This window comes from Delphinus delphis, chromosome 20 (genome assembly GCF_949987515.2).
Source record: "Delphinus delphis chromosome 20, mDelDel1.2, whole genome shotgun sequence".
Taxonomy (NCBI): Eukaryota; Metazoa; Chordata; class Mammalia; order Artiodactyla; family Delphinidae; genus Delphinus; species Delphinus delphis.
The window spans coordinates 57004500-57016701 of record NC_082702.1 but is presented as its reverse complement, the minus strand read 5'-3'; positions in this window follow the sequence as shown (position 1 = coordinate 57016701).

The window sequence follows — 12202 nt, the reverse complement described above, 5'->3', positions numbered from 1 at the left end:
TTTCCCCCAGTTTCCTGATTATAGAACGCTCACCTTATAGGCGCAGCTCACGGGACCCGAGTTTCCTGGGAGAAGTGTCCGTAGTAGAACTGCCTCCAGAACCCTTCGTCTGAAGCTTGAGACCCTTTGTCATCTTGGGGCCAGTGGTGTTTTCTAGTTGGCATTTCTGCCACCTCTCTTCCCATGTCCTCACCTCTGACAAAACTGGCTCTGCTTCACACTCTGTAATTTCTGACCTTGGAGCCTTTGCTCGTGCTGTTCCTTCTACCTGGAATAGCATCTAATCTCCCAGATCAAGCTGTCCTTCAAGTCTCCACTCAGTTGCCATCGCCTCTCTGAGGCTGACTGAGATCGGGTGAAGCACAGAGCTGGCACAGAATGGTACTTGCAGCCCTTGAGACCCACCACCCACCCCTGTTCTGGTTTCTCACACACGCATCTAGTCTCCCTGCTAAGCCGTGTGTGCTACGGGGAAGGACTCGTGTCTGCTTTGCCAATCCTTGGTCAGTCCTCTCTCTAGCAGCCTGGCTCTTCTCTACCATGCTGCACTAACAAATAGCTCCCGGATCGCAGTGACGCAGCACAGCAAAAACCTACCTCCCACTCATGCCAAACCCACTGCAGCCTCAGGCAACCTTCCTGGGCAACCATCCTCCACACGGTGACTCAGTGATCGAGGCTGATTCCACCTTATTGCCCCATCCTTTCAACATGAGGCTTTCACAGCTGCCACCACAGGGAAGAGGGCACATGGCAACCAGCTTAAGGACCCCCCACCGCTCTTTACTGATTCGGCCTGGGAATCACCCACGTCACTGTGGCTCACAGACCTGCCAGAACCAGGCACGTGCCGCCTGCTCCAGGGGCAGGAGGGCCGAGAAGTGCAGTTTTCCTTGTGCCACTGATAGTGTCTTGCACACCCACCTCCCTGTCCCTCGCCTGCACCCCACTCCAGCAAAAAGCTCAAAGCTCTGCTCTAGAAGGTGCCCTCAACCCGTTTACACAGTGGTGCATAACTACAAGGTGACCTCTCCCTGTCTTTGGAATTCAGGGCCCTCACAACTGGAACCACTTACTGGGCATTTAAACACATGTTGTCTTGTCAGAGCCCTTGGAATGGCGTGTGTGGTTCAAATCTAGAACCGAAGTGTGTCCCCAGAGATGCTTCATGAAAAGATGTTTCCTTGCCCAAGTAACTGGGGAAACCCAGCTATCCTCTATTTCTTGGAGATGCCCAATGCACATAAGCATATTGAAGGCTCTGAAAAGCCCTGCAGTTAAAATATAAACATGGAAACCCGTATCAATTGCCTTAACTCAGCACTTTGCAAACCTCTACCTGCCTCGTGGGGTGGTAATGCAGGTTAATTTGATGATATGCACAATTAGCCCTGTGCCTGGCAAGTCACAAGCATTCAGTAAATGACAACTGCACTGTTAACTCTCCCCAGGCCTCAGCTTTCCCACCCATAAAATGGGAGAGTGAGACACATGCACCCTATGTGTTCACCCCCGACACCTGCAGTGTGTCCGTATTTTCACGTCTTAGGGCTTGAGTCATTCTGGGGCAGGGTTTCTTGCTCGAATGCTTATATTCTCTTCTCTCGCAGAAGAAAATATTTGAACTAGACTCATGGTTTTGCTGAGAGACTGACTCGCTGTGTGTCTTGCATAAACCACTTTCCTTCCTGGTTCTCATTTCTCTCACATCTAAAATGATGGGCTTGATTAAATGATCTCTAACATCCTTTCTGTTCCTAAAAGTTAGGATGTCATGATTCTCTTCAGCAATGCCTAACCAGTTTGATTTCTGGGTTATTAGCATAATTCCCTATTCCCATTCCAGGTTCTCTCTGCTTACCTGCTGAGATCTCTCAAGAATCTCACTTCTTCAGTGAGGAATTAGGCCCCTGGGAAAGAACATGCGTTGTTGAAAATTCTTGCTAGAGTATAAATGCCTGATAGGGAACAATCCAGCCAGAAAGCCGTGTGATGGGGAGCAAAGGGTTAGAGTGAGGGAATGGCAGGGGCTGGGTGAGGGGAGAGGGCTGCCCCCGAGCGCTGGAAGTGGGGTCTGGTCGGGTCAGTTAACGTAAATGTAGTCCACTTCATCTGGGGATGGAGAAGTAAGAGGCAATTTAGCGCTGGTGACAGGGAGCACAGAGCCAGGAGTGGCCAGCGTGGAATTACTGGACACACCAAGCACTTGGAACTGGGCCTGGCATGTTTTTTGCAAGCCTCATCACTACAGAAAAGCAATTAGGAGATGCAGGGGAAGCTCAGAAGAAAAGTCACCTTTAATATGCCACTGCTGACACTATGTATCTTTGCATTTATGTTTTACCTGGTAGCTGTAGAAATAGGGTGCTGTGTGCAGTTGCACAGGGTGTGCACTGCACCGCTCCATTCAGAGAGGTGAGGTTGAAAAGGCTCCCCCTAGAGGTGTGCAGTGTGCGACACGTATGCAGCAGTGGTAATATCCTCCATGACAGCCTCTTCCCACTTTTTAGCTGGGGTGTAAGCAAGTCCGTATTTCATAGAACACACCTGAGGTTCTGCCCTCGGCCAGCTACTTGGCCGTATGGGGGCTTCTCTGGGTATTGCCACCTTAGTTACCTCCAGGCCAGGGCTCTGGAAGAACAAAGCTGAAAGGGATTTGTTATTATTCTGCCCAATTAGTCTCTGATTAAAGGTTTAAAAGGTTTAAAAAGACAGGAGTGAGGGGGCAGCAGGAGGAAGAGGAGGGAGAGTGTGAGGGCTGTTTATGGAGCAATAAAAGGAACATTATGCTTCGAGGCTCTGCGAAATGTCTCCACAGAAGCCGACCCTCTTGCCAGCTAATTCAGGGCGTAATAAATACTAATCCCACAAAGGGGGCCCTTGGAAGCCATCGGAGCCCTATCTCCCTGTAATCAGAGCTCCATTAAGCGCCCGTCTTCCTGCACTCGGCGTCGTAGCCGACAGCCCTGCTGCCGGCCCCGTGCTAGGGATGTGGCAGCCTCGGAGCCGACCTGGCTGGCCCTCCCTCCACCTCCCCTCCCCGCTTGCTGCTCGCCAGCTGCCCTGTGTGCCGCCCGTCTCTGGGACACCCTTGCGAGGCCCCGGCTGCAGGCTGGCCCTCTGCTCCTATCGCTGGCGTGCTCCAGCGGCAGGTTGGGGTGGCCAGGGTGTCGCAGGAAGCCCCGTGGAGCACCAGCAGCTCCGGGAGCTGTGCTAAGCCCGTCACGATGCCACCTATTTCCCCTGCCATCGGGGCCAGAATCTCCATTTTACAGCCGTGACAGGCCGGTGTGCGTAAGCCACCTGCCCCGGGGTTGCAGCCAGAAGTGATGGAGTGGGGCTTGGACCTGGGGCCCCTCTTTGCCCCTCAGCCACCTGCCGTAGAAGCTCCTGTTTGGAGAAGCCAGCACTCCCCCGCTGCAATGCATCCCAGAATCTTGTGTCAAAATATGTATTTTTCCACTCCACAGGCACCCTAGCCCCCAAATACCCTCAAACATAATTCTCATATCGTACAGAGGTCCGGAGGGCGCCTCGTATAGGCCACTGCGTCGCTCTGTGCCTCAGTTTCCCCACCTCTGAGATGGGGCCGGCCCTGGCCGCACCCACAGGACTGCTGTGAGGAGTAACCGGGACAGGGCAGGTACAAGGTCACAGCGAATGCTCGGCCCCGTGGCGGTCACCAGGGCCTGGCTGGGCATCCTCTGCGCACGCTCTTCCTCCTGCCCCTCCGTCCGCTTGGCCCCCAGTCATCCTGGGCCACGCTGAAGTCGAGGTCCAGTCATGTGGCCCTCAAGGCTAAAAATAGCAAGGGGCCATCTAGGGGCTTCCCGATGACCTTTGTGGGTCCGGTCAAGTGTACGTGGCCTTCCTAAGCTAATTAGCCCGGCCTCTGACCCCTACACATCTGTATTTGGGTTCAAGGGGCGGGTGAGGTCCTGCTCCCTGAACAACCGGATAAATGCAGCGGTCGACTCGGCATCCCTTGGTCTGCTCTGCTGGCTGGGGCACTCTTGACTCAGTGCTCCTGCCCGGAAGCCCCACGATGGGGCAGAGAAGACGGCCCCAAACCACAGGGCTCTCCCTGCCCTTTCACTTGGCGCTTTGGGTGTCTCACCACACGCTCACCTCTGTGCTGCCCCTCCCGGAGGGGCAAGGGCCACTGGGTAGGAGATAGGCACCCTAATGTCGACGGGGAGAGCTGGCACGAAGTCAGAGTCCTCCCTGAGCGGAGCTGTGTGGGCATGGCGCAGGGTCCTGGGGCCGCAGCAAGCGCCGCACGCCGGGCGCTCACAACAACAGAAATGTCCTCTCCCAGCTCCGGGGGCCAGAGTCTGAGATCAAGGGATCAGGAGGCTGCACTCCATCTGGAGGCTCGGTGGGGTGGGGGTGGGGGGCGGTCCTTCATGCCTCCTCCAGCTCCTGGGGGCTCCAGGTGTCCTTGACTTACGGCTGCATCACTTCAATCTCTGCCTCTGTCTTCACATGGCCTTCTTACGCGTGTCTCTCTGCGTCACCTATGCTTACAAGGACACCCTCATCCAGTGTGACCTCATCCTAACTACATCTACACAGACCCTCTTTCCAAATAAGGTCACGTTATCAGGTTCCGGAAGGACATGAATTTGGGGGGGAACACTGTTCCAACCCATACATGCCTTTGTTCTCCACTATTTTATTCCCACTTCCCAGGGGAGGAAACTGAGGTTTAGACTGGTAAAGCAGTCATCAGGCCAAAGTGAAACTTTAAACCCATCAGGTTCCATGGCCCTGCTCTCAGCCTGCACACATCCCACTGGCCACACAGTGAAGCTTTCTGGGAGTTTGACCACTAGAATGGGGTGTGGGGGGGTGAGGGGGTGTCAAGGTCAGGAACTCCGCAGGAATCCAGAGCGTCCTCTGGGGCCGAGAACTGGATTCTCAAGGAACTTTAAAGGTGTGATTTGAACCAGAGGGTAAGCTTTCTGTCATCATCATCGGATCACTCATTTACACGACAGAGGAGCATAGTGCCTGGCAGTATAAGCCCCAGGTCAAGGTGCCCACGAGTGGAACAGAGGGCACCCCAGTGAAGGGTCGGTGAGGGGTCTAAAATAATACCTGCTTTGTACATCTGTTATGCGAATTCAAATGTCCGTTGTGTGTGATCTTGGGCAAATTACTTCATCACGCTGCCCCTGAGTTTCCACATCTGTGAAGTGGGGGGGGGGGCACAGATAGACCTCCTGGGGTTCACTGGGTTCATCCCTACAAGGCCCTGGAACACGACGAGCGTGTCATACTTGTTGGCACTTCGACCCTCGAACTCGGCACCTTAGGAAGCATTTCTCTTAGCATCTGCCTTGGACTTTGTCTCAGGTGAGGCGTGGAGGGTCCAAAGTGCAGACATAAGCCTCAGCGTTTTGGTCCCATCCAGAGAAGGAGGCAGACAGAGCCCGACTCATTCTCCCATTTTCTGGATGAGGAAACTGAGGCTCCAGGGCTGGGGGTCAGGGGGGCGTCCCTTCTCTCATGGGGCTCCTCAGTGTCCCGTCTGTAAAATGGGTGTAAGAGCAATGCCTGCACGCTAGACCTGCTGTGCAAGTTCAAGAAGCCGATTCAGCGTCAAACAGTGCATGCAGGGTGCTGCCTGGTGCACAGTAGGCACCCCAGAAATAGGGCCTGCTGTTGGCTGCTGTGGGGCAGCAGCATACATAGAGGCTGGAGCTTAGTGAGAGGGGTGGTGAGGAAGGCCCCTTAATCCAGATTCATGCAGGACTCCTAAGCCGTCAGCCCAGGATCAGGGAGCACCAGTGTCACTGGGGGAGAGTGTGTCCCCTTGAGGGTCAGGACCCCCTGTAGGACAGCCGGCCTAGGGGTGGGGGATGTCTCAGGCCAAGACCTGGGAACTGGAGTCTTTCTCAGCAAAGCTCAGGTTCAAAAGTTCAAGCCTGCTGCTCTCCAGAAGGCAAAACGGAGGCCACAGACCCTCTAGCCACTGCGGCTGCCGCCTCCCAGAGTCTGACAGTCTGACAGTCTTTCAGGAACCGCTCAAGCAGGGATGACTGGCTGGTCAAGAATATTCTACTCCTGCCGTTCCAGGCAATGTTAGTGAGCAACAGAAGTGACATGAGAATCTTTTTTGTTTATAAAATTCTGAAAGGAACCTTTGCTCACAAAGTCTGCCGTTCCCTCTGAGCACGCACACCAGGGCTTTAAAATAAAACACAGGGCATCTCTCTGTCAGTGCACACGTTTATTCACCATCTTTTGAGCACCTACTGTATATCCAACACTGTTCTAGAACATGGGGACCCAAGACGCCTGCCCTGTGGAGCTTGCGGTCCCGTGACCGACCCAGTTATCTTCAGCGGGTGCAGGCTGTTGGGGGTGTGCCGTGCAGAGCACAGGAACTCGGGCCCGGGAGGTGTTCATCGTGCAGCTGAGGGCTTTACCTGCGTCTCCGGGGCTCGTCTCGCGAAGATGCAGATCCTGCTTCCGTGGCTGGGGTAGGGGTCTGCATTTCCCATGGGCTGTCGACACTGCTAGTGCACAGACCACACCGAGCAGCCCCCCGTCCACAGGGGTGTCCTCCCTGGGGTGGCAAGGGCACGCTGGCCTAGAGGAGGTTTTGCGAAGCCCAGTCTGAGCGCAGGACCTGGGATCGTGGAGACCCCGTTCCTCCACACCTTGAAGAAGCGAGTGTGCCCCTCTGGTGTGCCCATGTGTACTGTGGGCCGAGGTTTCAGCGACTTCTCAGAAGGCCTCTGGGGCAAGGAGCAACCACCCACCTTCGTGGGCCGGCCAGGCCACCTCCTGGCTCACCCCTCAGGAGCCAGCTCACATTCCAGAGGAGGGAGGTCTTTCTGCCCAGGGCGATTTATTGCTGAGCAATTTGTAACTAATTAGCCAGCGTGCAGTGATTAGACGCTTGCATAATAATTGCAGGTAATTGCCTCTTGACACTGCGAGCAGGATCCACTGGCCAGCTCAGAATGTCTTTTCAAATTAACTTGACTGTCTTGGGAGGCCCTCCGAGGGAGCGGCTACATCCCAGTTTCTCTGACACTCTCTGGTGAAGTCCTGCCTGGGGGATCGTCGAGTGGGTGCCAGGCTCTGACAGCGACTCCAGGCCTCCCTCAATTGGTTCCAGATGCAGCCCTCCAGCAGGCCTCCAGTTCTATAAATAGCTTGCCCAGTCTGGGCGCTGTCAGCAGAGACGGACAGCTCGGCAGTCCTGCGGGGCCCTCGTGTGCGGGGGCAACGCTGAACCCGTCAGGCATCAGGGGCCACACACCACTGCCCTCTTCTCCTCCCCTTCCTTCTACACAGGGTAACACCTGAATTCTAACGTTGAGCTCTGTTTCCCCAGTAATCAGAAGTTTGCCTTTCCAGCTGCCTTTGGGGTGTTTTCTCTCGAGCTGGGAGAAGGGGGGAGTCATAACGTGAACTCCAAGAGAACAGAAACCACCGTGCCTCATTCAGGACAGCGTCCCCGGGCCCACAGCCGAGCCCCACAAAGACGTATTGTTGGAGAATTACCGCTCAGAGGAAAAAGCCGGGGTAGCCGGTGTCCCCGGACACCACTGCCTCTGGAGGTGACTCCGGGTGATGGTCAGCCTTCCGGCGCATTCTCCGCCTGGGGCTCCCCTGGGGCTCCCCTGACAGCCTGTGTGCTATGAGTGGGAGGACAGCCGTCAGAAGCTGCAGCGCGGAGGTCCGTGCTGGGTCTGAGCACCGAGATATCAGGATGGAGACCCCGCATTCCTGGCTGGCCCCGCTCTGCTTTCTGGCCATGTTTTAAAGACAGCCAGGCTCTGGGTGGTACATGTGGCAGACATCAACTCTGGAGCCTGCTTTTGTAGAAATCATTCAGAATGGATGGTTTCCCTCACTTTCCTGCCGTGGTTACACAGAGGCGGGGGTGGGGGCGGTTGGCCCCGAACGCTTTGAGCCGCCTCTCCCCCTCCCCCCCGCCCCCTGGATACGTGGATCTATAAACACGTCAGGAGGACAGTTGTAAAAGAGATGGATTTTGCTTCCCAACAGTATCCGCATGGGTCTGTCGCCAGATAATTCATGACTAGCATTTATGGTCAGGGTCCTCGGCCGTATGTCCAGCACCATACGACCTAGGGGTGAGGGCATGGCTCATGCGCGGGCCCAGACCCCGCCTCTGCCCCCACCAGCTCCATTTGTCCGGAGCAAATTCCTTACTATCTCTGTGCCTCAATCTCCCTACCCGTAAAAGGAGGATCAAAAATAGAATGTTTATAAGCGGTGTTTATGATGTCAGGTATGTGGCAAGCTCTTAATAATTCTTACTTGTTGCTATTGGTCAGATGGAAACACTTCTGTAGAACATGCGGGATCAACACACACTGGAGGCATTTGGAACCTGGCAGGCCATGTAGGGAGTGAGTGAGGGGGGTGGAAATAAGGATGTGGTAAAGCTTTTGAATGTAGATCTTTTAAATTCGGGGCCATGTAAATGAGTTTCCTGTTAAAAATTATACACATCGTTGAAGTCCATTGTCCTGCAGTATCCCTCTAGGATAGAGCCATTTTACTTTGTATTGGGGTAGACGCGTATTCAGTAAGGGGAACACGTTTAAGTGTAGCCCTCAGTGCACTTTTCCTTGGCAGGTGCATACCACGTAACCACTGACCAGACCAAAGTCCGGAACAGTTTCAGCCCCCAGCAGGCGCCTTCCTGCCCATTCCAGCCAATATCACCCCCTTCCACAGTGAGGAAACTTCTGTCTGATTCCACACCCTAGACTAGCCTTGTTGGTTCTCCTCTCTCTCTCTCTCCAATATATATTTTATTGGAGTATAGTTGATTTACAATGTTGTCTTAGTTTCAGGTGTGCAGCACAGTGATTCAGTTATACACACACACACACACACACACACACACACACACACACACACACACATTTTTAGATTCTTTTCCCTTATAGGTTATTACAAAATATTGAGTGTAGTTCTCTGTGCTATACAGTAGGTTCTAGTTGGTTATCTATTTTATATATAGTAATGTGCATATGTTAATCCCAATCTCCTAATTTTTCCCTCCCCCACCCCTTTTCCCTTTGGTAACTGTAAGTTTATTTTCTATGTCTGTAGGTCTATTTCTGTTTTAGAAATAAGTTCATTTGTATCTTTTTAAAATAAATTTACTTATTTTATTTTATTTATTTTTGGCTGCATTGGGTCTTCGTTGCTGTGCGTGGGTTTTTCTCTAGTTGTGTCGAGCAGGGTCTACTCTTCGTTGAGGTGCATGGGCCCCTCATTGTGGTGGCTTCTCTTGTTGCGGAGCATGGGCTGTAGGCGTGCGGGCTTCAGTCGCTGTGGCTTACGGGCTCTAGAGCGCAGGCTCAGTAGTTGTGACGCACAGGCTTAGTTGCTCCGAGGCATGTGGGATCTTCCTGAACCAGGGCTCGAACCCATGTCCCCTGCATTGGTAGGCGGATTCTTAATCACTGCGCCACCAGGGAAGCCCCTGTATCTTTTTTTTTTTTAAGATTCCACATATGAGTGTTATCATATAACTTTTGTCTTTCTCTGTCCGGTTTACTTCATTTAGTATGATAATCGCTAGGTCCATCCACGTTGCTGCAAGTGGCATTATTTCATTCTTTTTTATGGCTGAGTAATATTCCATTGTATATATGTACCACATCTTCTTTGTCCATTCATCTGTTGATGGACACTTAGGTTGCTTCCATGTCTTGGGTATTGTAAATAGTGCTGCTATGAACATTGAGGTGCGTGTATCTTTTTGAATTAGGGTTTTCATCTTTTCTGGATATATGCCCAGGAGTGGGATTGGTTGATCCTCTATTTTCAGTTTTTTAAGGAACCTCCACACTGGACTAGTCTTGTTGGTTCTTGAATTGCCAGTGATGGGGCCGTACTGAGTGTTTTCTTTTGTGTTGGCTTCTTCGCTCAGCAGAAGGCCTGCGAGAATCATCTGTGTTTTTGCATCATAGAGGGTACTATATTTTAAAGGTCTTATTTGGGGGCCTTTATCAATTGCTTAACTAACATTTTATTCCGTGAAACTTCTAAGGGAAATACCTTAAAAAAAAATCACTTCTAGGTGTCAGGAGCAGTGTTAGGCTTCTTCCTGTGATCCTTATAATATTAAATCACCTGGTGGTCACAAATATGTATATTTATAGTGCGTCTCAAAGACACGAATCACCCAGATGAACTCTAAAGTGAGGAAGCAACACCAAGCCAAAACATGTCAGCTCACCGCAGGTGCCACATGTGCAAGAGCCCTGGGGAGGTACAGAAACCTCCCCCTGAAGGTGTTCAGACCTGGAAGGGAATTGCCTGCGGGGGTAGGGGGCGGTCTAGCCGGGGCAGGTTTGGTGGACACACGGCCGAGTCTGGCGGGGGGGGGGGCGGCACCCAGGAGAAGTAGCACTGGCACAGGGCACACGAGCTCTGCGTCACTAGAACGTCTTACTGCTCTGAATCCTCCTGCCAACCCTGAGATGGGTTTCATGTGTTATCGGGTGTTGTTTACACACGAGGACCCCGAGGCACGGGAAGGTGAAAGCCGTGGCCCGGGTTCGCTCTCGTAAGTCGAGGAGCTGGGCTCCATCTCAGGCAGTCAGATCCAGGACTCTGGGGCTGAACTTTTAACCATCTCGATATGCTGTCGACACTTGTTTATTGAGCACCTGCTATGTGTCAAGCACTGTTAGGTCCTGAGGTCCCATCAGCAAGCAAGTTGTCCCTGGGTAGTGAGTGAGTGGCTGGCTGCGTCCAGTAGCAGGAAATCGTGGCCATGTGGCCCACCTGTCTCTCTCTCTTGGAAAAAAAAAAAAAAAAAAAAAAAAAAAAAATATATATATATATATATATATATATATATATATATATATGTATCTCCCATACGTATATATATGTCTATTTACTTACTTATTTTAAGAAATTGGCTCATGTGGTTGTGGAGGCTGGTAAGTCCACAGCTGGCAGGTGGGCCAGCATGCTGAAGGCCCAGAGAAAAGTTAGTGCTGTAGCTCAAGTCTGAAGGCCGTCTGCTGGCAGAAGTCCCTCTTGCTCTGGGGAAGTGAGTCTTTTGTTCTATTCAGGCCTTCAACTGATTGAGTGAGGCCCACCCCCATTATGGAGGGCAATCTGCTCTACTCAGAGTCTACAGATTTCAGTATGAATCGCATTTAAATTTTCCTAATTTTCCAGACTGGTGTTTGACCAAATATCTCAGTACTGTGACCCAGCCAAGTGGACACATAAATTTAACCCTCCCAGAGTCCTGTTTCCCAGAGCTTCACAAACTGCTCCATGGACCCCAGAGATCCCATAAAGGGGTGTGAGAGGGCATGGTGGAGGTTGGGGGGCAGAGCCTGGGCCCCTCAACTCTCTAGCTGAGAGCAGTTTTGCTACCTAAAGGTCCCCCAAGCGTCCTCTGCTCGTGTCCCAGCCCACACCTTAAAACCCCACAGCTTTGCCCTGTCTCACCTCTGCATGCCTGTCTCTTGCTCTCCATCTCCTGGGCTTCTGGATGGCTCCTGTCGCAGCCTCATGCTTTTAGAAGTCACCTAACAATTGGAGGCATTTATATGCCTGCCTGGCCTCCCTAGTCTAACCTGCCCCTTCTTCCTGGAGTGGGTCGTCTGTGCCGTTTCTGTCTATGCCTCTAGCTCCCCTGGACCTTGAGAAGGGTCTTCCTCAGGCCGTGCTGCTGCCGCAGCCCAGGGTGGACACCCCGACCGGGTCATCTCAGCTCTAGATACCTCTAGCCTGCCCTCCACCCGTGGTCACACTTGCCTCAGCCCTGAGCGTGGGAATGAAAACCATGGCATGAAGCCACGTAGAGGGGCTGGCTCGTCCCTTGTGCTGACTGCTCGGTTCCTCAGTGACTGTCCACCTGGAGTGGATGAGGAACGTAACAGCAGACCCTACCCCTGGAGTCTTAGAGGAGACAGAATACAGCACTTGCGCTTGCATGAGAGATGCTTCTCTACGTGGGTCCTGAGGGCTCCCTGGGGAAAAGGCACTGTATTGAGTGAGGATTTTACAGGTGTTATTCTTTAAACTTTTATTGAAGTTGTATGTACATATCTGTAGCTATAATATCTACATATCTTTATATCTAGATTTGTATATAAATTTTTACACACTGAACACACCATGATCCAGAAAGAGACCACTGTCCACCCCTAGGCCTCCACCCCACCAGAAA